We start from the raw sequence: 16,856 nt of genomic DNA on the forward strand, positions 1-16,856 counted from the left end.
GTTTCCTGAGATTAAGAATTCCTCATATCAGTGAGGTCATATGATACATGTCTTTCTCTGACTTATTTCGCTCAGCATAATACCCTCCAGTTCCATCCACGTCGTTGCAAATGGCAAGATTTCATTCCTTTTGATGGCTGCATAATATTCCATTGTATATATATACCACTTCTTCTTTATCCATTCATCTGTCGATGGACATCTTGGCTCTTTCCACAGTTTGGCTATTGTGGACATTGCTGCTATAAACATCGGGGTGCACGTACCCTTTTGGATCCCTACTCTTGTATCTTTGGGGTAAATACCCAGTAGTGCAATTGCTGGGTCATATGGTAGCTCTATTTTCAACTTTTTGAGGAACCTCCATACTGTTTTCCAGAGTGGTTGCACCAGCTTGCATTCCCACCAACAGTGTAGGAGGGTTCCCCTTTCTCCGCATCCCCGCCAACATCTGTCGTTTCCTGACTTGTTAATTTTAGCCATTCTGACTGGTGTGAGGTGGTATCTCATTGAGGTTTGATTTGGATTTCCATGATGCCGAGCGATATTGAGCTCTTTTTCATGTGTCTGTTGGCCATTTGGATGTCTTCTTTGGAAAAATGTCTGTTCATGTCTTCTGCCCATTTCTTGATTGGATTCTTTGTTCTTTGGGTGTTGAGTTTGAGAAGTTCTTTATAGATTTTGGATACTAGCCCTTTATCTGATATGTCATTTGCAAATATCTTCTCCCATTCTGTCGGTTGTCTTTTGGTTTTGTTGACTGTTTCCTTTGCTTTGCAAAAGCCTTTTATCTTGATGAAGTCCCAGTAGTTCATTTTTGCCCTTGCTTCCCTTGCCTTTGGCAATGTTTCTAGGAAGAAGTTGCTGCAGCTGAGGTCGAAGAGGTTGCTTCCTGTGTTCTCCTTTAGGATTTTGATGGACTCCTGTCTCACATTGAGGTCTTTCAACCATTTGGAGTCTATTTTTGTGTGTGGTGTAAGGAAATGGTCCAGTTTCATTCTTCTGCATGTGGCTGTCCAATTTTCCCAACACCATTTGTTGAAGAGACTGTCTTTTTTCCATTGGACATTCTTTCCTGCTTTGTCAAAGATGAGTTGACCATAGAGTTGAGGGTCCATTTCTGGGCTCTCTATTCTGTTCCATCGATCTATGTGTCTGTTTTTGTGCCAGTACCATACTGTCTTGATGATGACAGCTTTGTAATACAGCTGGAAGTCCGGAATTGTGTTGCCGCCAGCTTTGCTTTTCTTTTTCAACATTCCTCTGGCTATTCGGGGTCTTTTCTGGTTCCATACAAATTTTAGGATTATTTGTTCCATTTCTTTGAAAAAAGTGGATGGTATTTTGATGGGGATTGCATTGAATGTGTAGATTGCTCTAGGTAGCATTGACATCTTCACAATATTTGTTCTTCCAATCCATGAGCATGGAACGTTTTTCCATTTCTTTGTGTCTTCCTCAATTTCTTTCATGAGTATTTTATAGTTTTCTGAGTACAGATCCTTTGCCTCTTTGGTTAGATTTATGCCTAGGTATCTTATGGTTTTGGGTGCAATTGTAAATGGGATCAACTCCTTAATTTCTCTTTCTTCTGTCTTGTTGTTGGTGTATAGGAATGCCACTGATTTCTGTGCATTGATTTTATATCCTGCCACTTTACTGAATTCCTGTATGAGTTCTAACAGTTTTGGGGTGGAGTCTTTTGGGTTTTCCACATAAAGTATCATATCATCTGCAAAGAGTGAGAGTTTGACTTCTTCTTTGCCGATTTGGATGCCTTTTATTTCTTTTTGTTGTCTGATTGCTGTGGCTAGGACTTCTAATACTATGTTGAATAGCAGTGGTGATAGTGGACATCCCTGCCGCGTTCCTGACCTTAGGGGGAAAGCTCTCAGTTTTTCCCCATTGAGAACGATATTCGCTGTAGGTTTTTCATAGATGGCTTTTATGATATTGAGGTATGTACCCTCTATGCCTATACTCTGAAGAGTTTTGATCAACAAAGGATGCTGTACTTTGTCAAATGCTTTTTCTGCATCTATTGAGAGGATCATATGATTCTTGTTCTTTCTTTTGTTAATGTATTGTATCACGTTGATTGATTTGCGGATGTTGAACCAACCTTGCAGCCCAGGGATAAATCCCAGTTGGTCGTGGTGAATAATCCTTTTAATGTACTGTTGGATCCTATCGGCTAGTATTTTGGTGAGAATTTTTTGCATCCATGTTCATCAGGGATATTGGTCTGTAGTTCTCCTTTTTGATGGGGTCTTTGTCTGGTTTTGGGATCAAGGTAATGGTGGCCTCAAAAAACGAGTTTGGAAGTTTTCCTTCCATTTCTATTTTTTGGAACAGTTTCAGAAGAATAGGTATTAATTCTTCTTTAAATGTTTGGTAGAATTCCCCTGGGAAGCCATCTGGCCCTGGGCTTTTGTTTGTTGGGAGATTTTTGATGACTGCTTCAATTTCCTTAGTGGTTATAGGTCTGTTCAGGTTTTCTATTTCTTCCTGGTTCAGTTTTGGTAGTTGATACATCTCTAGGAATGCATCCATTTCTTCCAGGTTATCTAATTTGCTGGCATAGAGCTGCTCATAATATGTTCTTATAATTGTTTGTTCTTTGGTGTTGGTTGTGATCTCTCCTCTTTCATTCATGATTTTGTTGATTTGGGTCATTTCTCTTCTCTTTTTGATAAGTCTGGCCAGGGGTTTATCAATCTTGTTAATTCTTTCAAAGAACCAGCTCCTAGTTTTGTTGATCTGTTCTACTGTTCTTTTGGTTTCTATTTCATTGATTTCTGCTCTGATCTTTATTCTTTTTCTTCTCCTGCTGGGTTTAGGCTTTATTTGCTGTTCTTTCTCCAGCTCCTTTAGGTGTAGGGTTAGGTTGTGTACTTGAGACCTTTCTTGTTTCTTGAGAAAGGCTTGTATTGCTATATACTTTCCTCTTAGGACTGCCTTTGCTGCATCCCAAAGATTTTGAATAGTTGTGTTTTCATTTTCATTGGTTTCCATGAATTTTTAAAATTCTTCTTTAATTTCCTGGTTGACCCATTCATTCTTTAGTAGGATGCTCTTTAGCCTCCATGTATTTGAATTCTTTCTGACTTTCCTCTTGTGATTGAGTTCTAGTTTCAAAGCATTGTGGTCTGAAAATAGGCAGGGAATGATCCCAATCTTTTGGTACCAGTTGAGACCTGATTTATGACCTAGGATGTGATCTATTCTGGAGAATGTTCCATGGGCACTAGAGAAGAATGTGTATTCCGATGCTTTGGGATGGAATGTTCTGAATATGTCTGTGAAGTCCATTTGGTCCAGTGTGTCATTTTAAGTCTTTATTTCCTTGTTGCTCTTTTGCTTAGATGATCTGTCCATTTCAGTGAGGGGGGTGTTAAAGTCCCCCACTATTATTTTGTTGTTGTCAATGTGTTTCTTTGCTTTTGTTATTAATTGCCTTATATAAGTGGCTGCTCCCATGTTAGGGGCATAGATATTTACAATTGTTAGATCTTCTTGTTGGATGGACCCTTTAAGTAGGATATAGTGTCCTTCCTCATCTCTTATTACAGTCTTTGGTTTAAAATCTGACTTGTCTGGGCGCCTGGGTGGCTCAGTTGGTTAAGCGACTGCCTTCGGCTCAGGTCATGATCCTGGAGTCCCTGGATCGAGTCCCGCATCGGGCTCCCTGCTCGGCAGGGAGTCTGCTTCTCCCTCTGACCCTCCCCCCTCTCATGTGCTCTCTCTCATTCTCTCTCTCTCTCAGATAAATAAATAAAATCTTTAAAAAAAAAAAAAATAAATAAATAAAATCTGACTTGTCTGATATAAGGATTGCCACCCCAGCTTTCTTTTGGTGTCCATTTGCATGGTAAATGGTTTTCCACCCCCTCACTTTCAATCTGGGGGTGTCTTTGGGTCTAAAATGAGTCTCTTGCAGACTGCATATCGATGGGTCTTGTTTTTCAATCCAATCTGATAGCCCGTGTCTTTTGATTGGGGCATTTAGTGCATTTACATTCAGGGTAACTATTGAAAGATAGGAATTTAGTGCCATTGTATTGCCTGTAAGGTGACTGTTACTGTATCTTGTCTGTGTTCCTTTTTGGTCTATGTTGCTTTCAGGCTCTCTCTTTGTTTAGAGGACCCCTTTCAAGATTTCTTGTAGGGCTGGTTTCGTGTTTGCAAATTCCTTTAGTTTTTGTTTGTCCTGAAAGCTTTTTATCTCTCCTTCTATTTTCAATGACAGCCTCCCTGGATATAGTATTCTTGGCTGCATATTTTTCTCATTTAGTGCTCTGAATATATCCTGCCAGTCCTTTCTGGCCTGCCAGGTCTCTGTGGATAGGTCTGTTGCCAGTCTAATGTTTCTACCATTGTAGGTTACATATCTCTTCTCCCGAGCTGCTCTCAGGATTTTTTCTTTGTCTCTGAGACTCGTAAGTTTTACTATTAGATGTCGGGGTGTTGACCTATTTTTATTGATTTTGAGAAGGGTTCTCTGTGCTTCCTGGATTTTGATGCCTGTTTCCTTCCCCAAATTAGGGAAGTTCTCTGCTATAATTTGCTCCCATATACCTTCTGCCCCTCTCTCTCTTTCTTCTTCTTCTGGGATCCCAATTATTCTAATGTTGTTTCGTCTTATGGTATCGTTTATCTCTCGAATTCTGCCCTCGTGATCCAGTAGTTGTTTATCTCTCTTTTTCTCAGCTTCTTTATTTTCCATCATTTGGTCTTCTATCTCACTGATTTTCTCTTCTGCCTCATTTATCCTAGCAGTTAGCGCCCCCATATTTGATTGCACTTCATTAATAGCCTTTTTGATTTCTACTTGGTTAGATTTTAGTTCTTTTACTTCTCCAGAAAGGGTTTCTCTAATAACTTCCATGCTTTTTTCAAGCCCAGCTAGTATCTTTAAAGTGATGATTCTGAACTCTAGATCTGACATCGTACTAATGTCCATATTGAGTAGGTCCCTGGCAGTCGGTAGTACCTCTTGTTCTTTTTGTTGAGGTGATTTTTTCTGTCTTGTCATTTTGTCCAGAGGAGAATAGATTAATGAGAGAACAAAATGCTAACAGGGTAACAACGTTCCCAGAAAATATACTCTAAATAAATCAGAAAAGACCTGAAGCAGTGTGAAAAGAAAGGGAAAGAGAGAAAAAAGAAAAAGAAAAAAAAAAGGAAAAGAAAAAGATAAAGATAAAAACAAAAACAGAAAAAAAACCACAAAAAAAAACCAGAATGTGATCAAATATGATCAGGCTGGTATATAGATCAGTGCCACACACTAGATTTTAGGTGTATTTGGTCTGTTAGAAAGAAGTGCCTCCCAAAATTTTAAAGAAAGAAAAACTTATATATGTACAAAAATAAGGGTTGATATGATGAAGGGATGGAATATGACTGTAAAGATGGAAATTATAAAAAATTTTATAAAAGGAATTGATAAGAAGTTGTTTGAAAAAAGAAAGAAGAGGATTTAAAAAAAAAAGAAAAAAAAAGGGAGAGAATGTGATCAGGCAGGGGAGTAGGAAAAAACCATACAATAGAGATTTAGAGTACATTTTGATCTGTTAGAAGAAACTATCTCAAAATTTTAAAGAGAGAACAACTTATATATATTTGCCAAAAATACGGGTAACTATTATGAAGGGATAGAATATGACTCTAAAAATGAAAAATAAAAATGAAAACTAAAAATGTTTTTTTAAAAAAAGGGATTGATAAGATGTTGGTTGAAAAAGGGAAAAAGAAAAATTCAAAAAAAAAAAAAGACAATTAAAAAAAAAAATTAACTTTGAAAGACTAAAGAATCATGGTAAAAAAGCCATGGATTCTATGTGCAGTATTCCCCTAGTGCTGGAGTTCTGCCGTTCTCATTGATCGGTAAACTTGGTCTTGGCTGGCTGTTCTCGCTGATCTTCTGGGGGAGGGGCCTGTTGCCGTGGTTCCCAAATGTCTTTGCCGAGGCGGAATTGCCCCGCCCTTGCCCGGTCCGGCTAAGTAATCTGCTCGGGTTTGCTCTCCGGAGCTTTTGTTCCCTTCAGGCTTTCCGTACAGCTTTGGAGGTGGAGAGTGAAAATGGCGGCCTCCCAATCTCCGCCCCGGAGGAGCCGAGAACTCAGGCCCCGCTCCTCAGTGAGCCCCCAGAGAAAAGCCGCCAGTCACTCCCGTCTCCCCGGTCTCCGGCCACACTCCGTGTTCACCCGGCCTGTGACTGAGTGTTTCTATCTCTGGCACCCGACCCCGTGTGGAGTCTCCAAACCCAGCAGATCCCTGCGGTGCACTCCCACACCTCTCCTCCCGGGGGGAGAAGGTGAGTCTCCCCGGATCTGCCGCTTATTGGGTCCCTGCTGGAGGAGCAGGGGCCCGACTGTGCCGTGGATCATGGTTTATGGCAACCCCGAGCTGAGAGCCCGCGCCTCAGCTCCGTCTCTGCAGCCGGCTTCCCTGCTCCGATACCTGGGAGCTCTGCCGCACTCAGGCACCCCCGGTCTTTCTGTGACCCCGAGGGTCCTGAGACCACACTGTCCCACGAGGGTTCCACCCCCCGCTTAGCCACTGGAGTGACGTCCCTCAGCGGAGCAGACTTCTAAAAGTTCCGATTTTGTGCTCCGCGGCTCTATCACTTGCCAGAAGCAGTGGACGGAGGCCCCTCCCCTACCGTCTATCCTCCTGAATATCGCCTTGGATTCACTTCTCCGCATGTCCTACCTTCCAGAAAGTGGTCACTTTTCTGTTCAGAGAGTTGTTGCTATTCTTTTCTTCAATCTCCTGTTGAGTTCGTAGGTGTTCAAATTGGTTTGATCCCTATCCAGCTGAATTCCTGAGACCAGACAAAATCCAGGTCTCCTACTCCTCCGCCATCTTGCTCCCGGTCTACCATTAATTTAAATGGAAAACATTTTGAGCATTTGTGGACCCCCAAAATAACCTCCCTGAGGCTTTTCTTTTAGTTAGGACACATCTCGCTAACAGATACACAAAATAAGTGGAGCTAAAGCACAGATGCTCACAGATACAGTTCAAAGCTGTGGTGGCTGGATACTGAGGGGCTGAGTGTAGGTCCCAGCGAAGGAGCTTGGTGGTGTCACTTGCTGCTTGGGGTTCACGTTGCCTCTAAAATGGCTCATTGCAAAACAAACACTGAACGCTGTTTTCGCTGTAAAAGTAAAGTGCCGTAAAAAACTGGGGATACCTGTATTTTGCTACAGCAGCACTTAGAAACTAATACAAATATATTAATGTCTAAATATAAAGTAAAAAGTATATATATAATTTTAGCCATTCTGACTGGTGTGAAAATTAACAAGTCAGGAAACAACAGATGTTGGCGAGGATGCGGAGAAAGGGGAACCCTCCTACACCGTTGGTGGGAATGCAAGCTGGTGAAACCACTCTGGAAAACGTTATGGAGGTTCCTCAAAAAGTTGAAAATAGAGCTACCATACAATCCAGCAATTGCACTACTGGGTATTTACCCCAAAGATACAAATGTAGGGATCCGAAGGGGTACGTGCACCCCAATGTTTATAGCAGCAATGTCCACAATACCAAACTGTGGAAAGAGCCAAGATGTCCATCGACAGATGAATGGATAAAGAAGAAGTGGTATATATATACAATGGAATATTATGCAGCCATCAAAAGGAGTGAGATCTTGCCATTTACAATGACGTGGGTGGAACTGGAGGGTGTTATGTTGAGCGAAATAAGTCAATCAGAGAAAGACATGTATCATATGGCCTCACTGATATGAGGAATTCTTAATCTCAGGAAACAAACTGAGGGTTGCTGGAGTGGTGGGGGGTGGGAGGGATGCGGTGGCTGGGTAATAGACATTGGGGAGGGTATGTGCTATGGTGAGCGCTGTGAATTGTGCAAGACTGTTGATCTCAGATCTGTACCTCTGAAACAAATAATGCAATATATGTTAAGAAAAAAAAAAAGAAGATAGCAGGAGGGGAAGAATGAAGGGGGGGAAATTGGAGGGGGAGACGAATCATGAGAGACAATGGACTCTGAAAAACAAACTGAGGGTTCTAGAGGGGAGAGGGGTGGGAGGATGGGTTAGCCTGGTGATGGGTATTAAAGAGGGCACATTCTGCATGGAGCACTGGGTGTTATGCACAAACAATGAATCATGGAACACTACATCAAAAACTAATGATGTAATGTATGGTGATTAATATGACAATAAAAAATTTTTTAAAAAGTATATAGTTACACATGCAAGGGGATAGTGAGTACCAAATTCAGGATGGTGGTTAGCCCTGGGAAGAGAGAACAAGTAGAGGTTCACAGAAGACTCTAACTGTATCTGTAATTTGTGTTCTTTTAAAATATTAGCACAATAGGGAATCCCTGGATAGCTCAGTCAGTTAAGCCTCCAACTCTTGATTTCTCAGGTCATGATCTCAAAGTTGTGAGATTAAGCCCTGTGTTGGGCTCCACGCTGGGCATGGAGCCTGCTTGAGACTCTCTCTCCCCTTCTTCTGTCCCTCCTCCCCCCTCGAGTACACGTGCTCTCTCTTTCTCTCTCAAATAATAAACAAAAATATGGCACAATAAGATTTGACAAATGTTGGTTAGAGGGTCTAAGAAGGTTTGTTATAATTTTCTGCATGTGTAAAATAATCGGTGATACAGAAAGAAAAGTGTAAATCCTAAGATGTATTTGGGGTATGTGGGAGAGCATAGTTGGAGCACAGTTTCTCCTGGGGCCCGTCTACTAGGGCTGATGCGCATTTGGGTGGGGACAACTGTTGGGAGCACGTAGGATGGAGCAGTTTTTAGTTGTAGTGGTTTGCTAACAGTGGAGGCTGGGAGGTGACAGAAATTAAATGATGTTTGTTACTCTCCAAGACTGGCATTGCTGTAAGACATGTGCAGCCCAAGTGTGTGAAGGTAAATCTTTCTCAAAAGAATTATCAGAAATTAATTTTTATTTATTATCTCAGGACAGAGCCTGCCTCATTTTTGAGGAGCTCTTGTTAGTAATAACTTTTAATTGCACAATTCTTTAAAGTTTAAAATGTAATTAGAAACTAGTTAAAATATATTGAGCTGAAATTTTCTTGCCTGCAACTTTACCTATCAGTCCAGATTCTGTCTTTGTAAGCAGCATGGAACAAATCCTTATTTGCCATCACTTGATCTCCCCGGTTCTCTCCCCAACCAGAATGCTCCTGCCCACCCTTTCTTTACCATGTATCTCCTATTACCCTGGGCAGTTTTTTTTCTTTTTTTACAAAAGGACAGTCTATTATCAAGAAGATAGGAGACAATGGGGACTGGTGAGGATGTGGTGAAAAGGGAACACTTATACATTGTTGGTAAGAATGTAAATTGGCCCAACAACTATGGAAAACAATATGAAAATTACTCAAAAAATTCAAAATACATGGGGCATCTGGGAGGTGTAGTCGGTTAAGTGTCCAACTCTTGGTTTTGGCTCAGGTTATGATCTCATGGGTTGTGGGATCGAGCCCCACATCAGGCTCCGCACTTAGCTGAGTCTGCTTGGGATTCTCTCTCCTTTCCCTCTGCCCCTCCCCCATTCATGCTCACGTACTCTCTTTCTCTCTCCAATAAATAAATAAATCTTAAAAAATATTCAAAATACATCTACTATACGATCCAGCATTTCCACTACTTGGTATATATCCAAAGGAAATGAAAACATTATTTCAAAGAGATATATGCACCTCTATGTTTATTGCAGCATCATTCATAATAGCCAAGATATGGAAGCAACCTAAAATGTCCATCAATGGGTAAATAGATAAAAATGTGGTATATATATCAAAGGAATATTATTCAGCAAGGACAAAGGAGGACTTCCTGCCATTTGTGACAACATGGATGGATCTTGTGTATGTTATGCTAAGTGAGATAAGTCAGACAAAGACATGTACTATATGGTATCACTTACATGTGAAATCTAAAAAAAGTCAAACTGATAAGAACATAGAGTAAAATGGTGGTTACCAGGAGATGAGGGGTGGGGAGATAAGATAGATGTTGTTTAAGAGTACAAACTTGCAATGAGTGGTAAACAAGCCATAGAGATCTAATGCACAGTATAATGAATATAGACAACAATATTGTACTATAATCAAATTTCCGAAGACACTAGAACCTAATTATTCCAACCACTGAAAAGATAATTGGATAATTATATACTGTGATGGAGGTGCTAAATAATTATCACTTTAATGACAATCATGTTACAACATGAGTGTATCAAATTAACATATTGTATAGCTTAAATTTATACTATGTTATGTCAAATATAGTCAATAAAAAATAAAAAAAACATCCTGGTGATGGGTAGTGGTGATGGTAAAAAAAAAAAAGAAAAAAAGAAAAAAAGAAAAAAAGAATAAAAGAAAGCCTCTAACTTGTAGATCCATTTTCAAACTAATAAGGCTATGGATATGTTCGAACCTTTTCAGTATGTAGCTCAGAAGCACAGTCTTTTCAGTTCACTTTTGACTTATGGTTGTTTGCCAAGGTGAGGACCCAGGACCTTCACCTTGCCTGCATTGTGAAGGCATTGTGAAGAACACTGGCCCTCAAGTCACACAAGCTCTGGGGTCTTGGGCTAGTTAGCTCCTCAGATCATCAATGTCCTCATTTGTAAAGTGGGAATAATTGTCAGCTAATAGAGTTGCTGTGTGAGTTAAATGAGATGTTGTACTAAAGTGCCTCGTGTCTAGGAAGACTTCAGTAAATGTTAGCCACTGTTATTATTTTATTGGCCCCTACTTTCACAAAAGGAGATGTTCCTATAATCTTGGCAAGGTCACCATTGACCCAAGTTGAAAGTTCTAGGCAAATTACCATAGAGAATCTTGGCTTTTACAAATGTATTTTTTACTTAATTTCAGAATTCAAAATGCCCTTACAGCCCCCACATTTCTTTCCCCCCAGCTTTATTGAGATTGACATATAACATTGCATAAATTTAAGGTGGACAGTGTGTTGATTTGATACACTTATATATTGCAAAATGATGACCACCATAGTGTTAGCTAATACCTCCATCAACACATATTTTTCTTATATTGAGGAGAATCCTGAAATAACATGATTTAGTTCTTTTTCTGTGTCCTTCCTCTAAATTATCTCACCAGCTATCTGTTCTATACACAGATAACAGAAAGGGTCTGAACAGTGGGAGAAAGGGCCTGCATCTTTTCTTTTCTATGAGAAAAGTTAGAGGGTTATCTTCCTGTCACCAATTTTGAAAAATTTGAAAAAGTCCAAGATCTTGGGGAAAACTGCTCCATTTTACTTTAGGTTTAGTTTTAAATTATTTTTTGTAATGAGAAAAATCCAGGGTCAGCACAGCGGCATTGAAATGAGATAGTCTCATATATTGCTGGTGGGAATATGAATTGGAAGAATCTTTTTGGAGAGCAATTTAATAACATGTGCCAAAAGCCTCAAGAATGTTTTTACCATTTAGCCTACCAATTCATTTCCAGGAATTCTTCCTAGGGAAAGATAATAAAGCACTGGGAAAGATCAATAAACAAATATATTTAAAGTAGATTTGTTTATAACTGGGAAATCTAAAAAAAAGTCTGAAAATATGGCAATAGTTAAATTATGTTGTGTCACCAGATGGACTATTATGCACCTAATAAAAATGTTTCTGAAAAATATTTAAATGTATGAAAACTTCTGATTATAAAATATTAGACTAAAAAAGATATAAATTGTATTCAGATAATAGTTTCTGTTGTGTAAAATAATCCACAGAGTAATAAAGAATGGTTAGCAGTATAGATTCAAGATTCTCTGTGAATAAAGAATGGATAGTTTTTAATTTTCTTCTCCAAATTATTATGTATCTTCCTTTTTTTTTTTTTAACATATAATGTATTATGTTTCAGAGGTACAGGTCTGTGATTCATCAGTCTTACACAATTCACAGTGCTCACCATAGCACATACCCTCCCCAATGTCTATCACCCAGCCACCCTATCCCTCCCACCCCTTCCACTCCAGCAAACCTCAGTTTGTTTCCTGAGATTAAGAATTCCTCATATCAGTGAGATCATATGATACTTGCCTCTCTCTGAATGACTTATTTCGCTTAGCATAATACCCTCTAGTTCCATCCACGTTGTTGCAAATGGCAAGATTTCATTTTTTTGATGTCTGCATAATACTCCATTGTATATATATACCACATTTTCTTTATCCATTCATCTGTTGATGGACATCTTGGCTCTTTCCACAGTTTGGCTATTGTGGACATTGCTGCTATAAACATTGGGGTGCATGTACCCCTTTGGATCACTACATTTGTATCTTTGGGATAAATACACAGTAGTGCAATTGCTGGGTCGTACGGTAGCTCTATTTTCAACTTTTTGAGGAACCTCCATACTATTTTCCAGAGTGGTTGCACCAGCTTGCATTCCCACCAACAGTGTAGGAGGGTTCCCCTTTCTCCGCATCCTCGCCAACATCTGTTGTTTCCTGACTTGTTAATTTTAGCCATTCTGACTGGTGTGAGGTGGTATCTCATTGAGGTTTTGATTTGGATTTCCCTGATGCCGAGTGATGTTGAGCACTTTTTCATGTGTCTGTTGGCCTTTTGGATATCTTCTTTGCAGAAATGTCTGTTCATGTCCTGCCCATTTCTTGATTGGATCATTTGTTCTTTGGGTGTTGAGTTTGATAAGTTCTTTATAGATTGGATACTAGCCCTTTATCTGATATGTCATTTGCAAATATCTTCTCCCCTTCTGTCGGTTGTCTTTTGGTTTTGTTGACTGTTTCCTTTGCTGTAGCACTGTCCTTCTGATGTGATAAAGAATACATACATCTGACCCACGTTGTGGCAGGAAACAGGAGTCAGGGCTCTTAAGGCTGGTACCAAATGTCCATCTCCATTCACCAGAGAGGATGTTTCCTTGGATTCCAACATCTCTGCTATAGCTTCCAGGCAGGTCTCTATTACTTTCCCAGACTTCTTCATTCCAGCTTCAGTTGACCCTCTACTTTCTTGCCACTCTGGACTCCTTCAAGACCTAGTTCAACTGCGCCATGTCTAACAAACCCAGGCAGCCTTTGGAATTCTGTGGCATATTTCTTTGATATGCTACTGCCCTGCCACCCTCAGGAGCATGGTTGGGAGTTGGGGGAGAAGGGCAATATCACATTACCAAAGCAAATAGGGGTATATTAGCAAATGGCACTTGAACATACACCTGACAACCTCACAGGGTGCATCCTTTCTCCCCAAATGATACATGCTTTCTCCTCTGGAGAGCAAACATGTATGGAATGACTTTGAAGCCAGACACAGGGATACAAAGTGCATGGTGTTTAATTCTGCCATGCCCTAGGAAGTTAGTGCCTGAAAGCTGGAACCAGATCTCTATCCTGGCTCTCCCCTGCCTTTGAATGGTGTCTTCATTTGACTTCTGCCTGTTCTTAGCATTAGTTCATTTTTCAAAAGGGAGGATAAGATGGCAGAGAGAGAGAGTAGAATGGGAGATTGGGGGTGGGGTGGGGGAGTAACATATGGATAACCACCTGTAAAACTAAACAAAAGCAATACAAAGATGCAAAAACCAGATTTAGTACTATAATATAACAAGAGAATGTGGCTGGAGACACTACATGCTAACACAGACAACATGATACACAACCCTCACAGCAGTCAGTGTAGCAGAGGCCACCGGGGTCAGCTGAGGACTTTTCAGGGACTGCTGAATGGACTGGATCTGCCACTTCAGCTGTGAGCCTTCTTTGATGGTGACAGAGTAGGTGATGACAGGCCTGGAAACCCCACAGGCCCTACAGCCTGCTTGGAGCGGGAGTGCACAAACATGTTGGACATACTGTTATCCTGGCACAGCAGCAGAAGGTGAAAGATGATCTCCAGGAGCTCAGCGTCTGCAGCCATCACGACGAACTCAGAGATGCCTCTGTTGAGGGTCTTGGTGGTTTCATTGGCTCCTTTCCGGAGCTGCTTGTAGTTACATGCCTGCTGAGCAAGGTCCGGTCATTTCTTGTGAGGTCGGTGTCTGTGACGAGGTAGGCCTTTGGATTCACATCAGCCTCAGTCATCGCATCAGCTTTGGTGGTCTCCTGCCCCATGCTGCAGGGACACAGAAATGACCCACCCACAGGGAAGCAGGAAGTGGCTAGTGTTAGTCTTTTAACCAAAAATAGCAGTCACCTGCCCTTCTCTTTATGCTTCCTTCCCAATCCTGAAAAAAAGCAACCATTTAAAATTTCTAGGTTCTTTTTATGGTATTTCGTCCATATATCCACAGATGTTCCTTGTTTCATCACATTTACACATTGAGTTTATATTACAGTAGATGAAGATTTTAGCATTCTCATCTATTCCATTACCCTCTCCTTTTCTTCTCTATATGTATCACAATTTTTAGTTAAATACCTATGCAGTGTTGTTATAATTGTGAAAATACTCTTCCTTGCTTTGCAAGGCAGGGTATCATAATGTATCATATATTGTAGTGTTACAATGTATTACAGTATATAGTGCAAATGTTTCCTTTCTTGTATGACTTCTGGCTTTTCTTGGAAATAACTATTGTCTTCTTTTTTCATTCGCTTAATTTTCTTTGACTCATGGCTATGTTTTCCAACATCCTCCAACTCTCAGTAAACCACCTCTCAATACAACATGTCACATGGTAAAAATTCTCAGTTCATCTCTTTGCTCTGAGACATCCCACATGAAACCCTCTGTTTTCCAGCTTACCCTGGATTGAGTTCTAGTCTCTAGTCCTGTCGTATAGCCTGACAATTTCCATGCTATTATCCTGGAGATTCATGATCCTATAGTAGATACCATGTGAAAATGTTCATGAAAGATAAAAATTTGATACCTTGCATGTGTGTAAATTGACTTATTCTATCTTCACTTTTGATTGATACATAGAATTCTATGTTGAAAAGATTCATGGCTTCTTTTGCTTGATTCTTTGTAGGTAAACTGCTTTTTTTGAAAATTCTTTGGGTCTTCTCTATACTCTTAAATTTTGTGATAATGTGCCTTAACAGGGTCTTATTTTATTCACTGGATAAATGCTGAGCAGGTTCATTCAATCTAAAAACTCATGTCCTTTACTTCTTAGATACTTTCTGGTATTTTTAAAAATAATTTCCTCTTCAAAATCTTATCTATTTTCTCCTCTTGAAATTCTTCCTAGTTGTATGTTGGACCTCCAGGAGTGATTTTCTAATTTTCTTTTCTTTTCACATCCATTTTCCCCTCTTCCTTTTTGTTCTACTTTTGACCATTTTATTAACTGTTTAAATTTTGGCTAATCATATATGTGTTATTTCTAAGAGTTCTTTTCTATTTTCTAAAATATGTTACCTTTATCTCATGGATATAGTATTTTTTTTGAAGGACATTAATTATGGCCCTTCATTAATGACATTTCTTCTGTTCCTAGCATTGTCTCTGTTTCCTTCAAACTCCGCTTTGTTTCTTTGTTTTTGGTCCATGTTTTCATGGTAAATGTTATCCATTTATATTTAAGAGTGAGGTTCTAAAAGTTTATTGAAAATTCTGTGTATGTGGACAAGGCCTTGCTTTCGGTGTAATTTACCTTCTACAGAGAAGAGTCTTTCAGTTTTTTGCCTCCATGTATGAGTCTGGCTAATAGCATTCTGGAATTTGGGTGGGGGAAAATGTCAGTGAGGATTCCTCTCTTCAGTGGTTTACAAGTAATCCTCTCTTCCCATTTTCAGTTTGGCATCTCACTTTCTACCTCCTCTGTTCTAACTGATTCAAGTCTAGAGTTCTCTGACTCAATTTTTCCAGAGAATATACTTCCAGTACCCTGAGGGTAGGGGACTGATCACTTGACTCTGCTGTGAAGTGATATGAACTTGAAAAGTCAAATTACTTCTTATATGGACTAAACAATCCCTCTGTTTTCAGTGCCCTTCCACCCTGTTTTCTGAAGTATATATGTTGCTTAATTCAGTCTTTCTGGGGTTGTGTGGTTGAATTGGCTTCCTTCTCACTAGTTACTCTCTGCAAATAATTACATTTACCTTTCTGTTCCTCTCAGTAATTTATTTTACTTACCCATCTGCTTTCCCACTCTCTATATATTCTACCTCAGTCAATGAACATGAAATTTGTTTGCTTATTTATTTTTTCTCCTTGGTATTTGGAAGTGATTTTCAAGCAGGGAGAGGGGGAAAACGCCTTAACGTCACTTTCAAAGGCAAGAAAAGGTGTCAAAATGGGCATCATGGTGTCTTAGGCAGCCACAGTTAGTCTCTTTTTCTCATGTCTCCTGCATTTTAATGGGGGCAGTAAAGGACCAGCTAGTTCAGGGCAGAAAGGAAAGAAGGCAAGCTCTATGTTCCTAAATACAGTGACAATATGTATCCCACATTGGACAAAATCCATCTTTTTTCCTCTCATTTTCTAAATCCTCAAATTCAGAGGAACTTTTATCCCAGGTTTACATGCACTCTGCAAGATGTAACTGATCTGTTTCAGATGATTCTTGTAAATAAAGAGAATAGGACAAGCAAAGTGATTTTTGTACATGAACTACCTTTCTAGATGCCCAAGGGAGCTTGCTTTAAGAGTAGTAAATCCTTGTACAATGTATAGGTGGAATTTTTAGAAAGGTTTTCCTTAAAATATGCCACATTCATGCAGGCACAGAAGAAACACCCAGTAGACATTTTCTTCTATAACAAAATTCCAAGCTGGGATTTCTTGTTAGTTCTAAAGCAAAAAGTGTTCATTAATAGAATATGCATTTGTGCGACCTGAGAGCAGCACTCCCTCAGGCAGATACTTCCCAGTGCCTGCCCTGTGTGGA

The 16,856-nt window shown here is 39.8% G+C and overlaps 1 pseudogene; it reads right to left on the reverse strand.

Moving 5' to 3' along the window:
• Positions 1-13,643: 13,643 nt before the first annotated feature.
• On the reverse strand, positions 13,644-14,097 carry LOC116635230 (annotated as a pseudogene).
• Positions 14,098-16,856: the final 2,759 nt, after the last annotated feature.

Source organism: Phoca vitulina, unplaced genomic scaffold, assembly GCF_004348235.1.
Source record: "Phoca vitulina isolate PV1807 unplaced genomic scaffold, GSC_HSeal_1.0 scaffold10, whole genome shotgun sequence".
In the NCBI taxonomy this organism is placed as follows: Eukaryota; Metazoa; Chordata; class Mammalia; order Carnivora; family Phocidae; genus Phoca; species Phoca vitulina.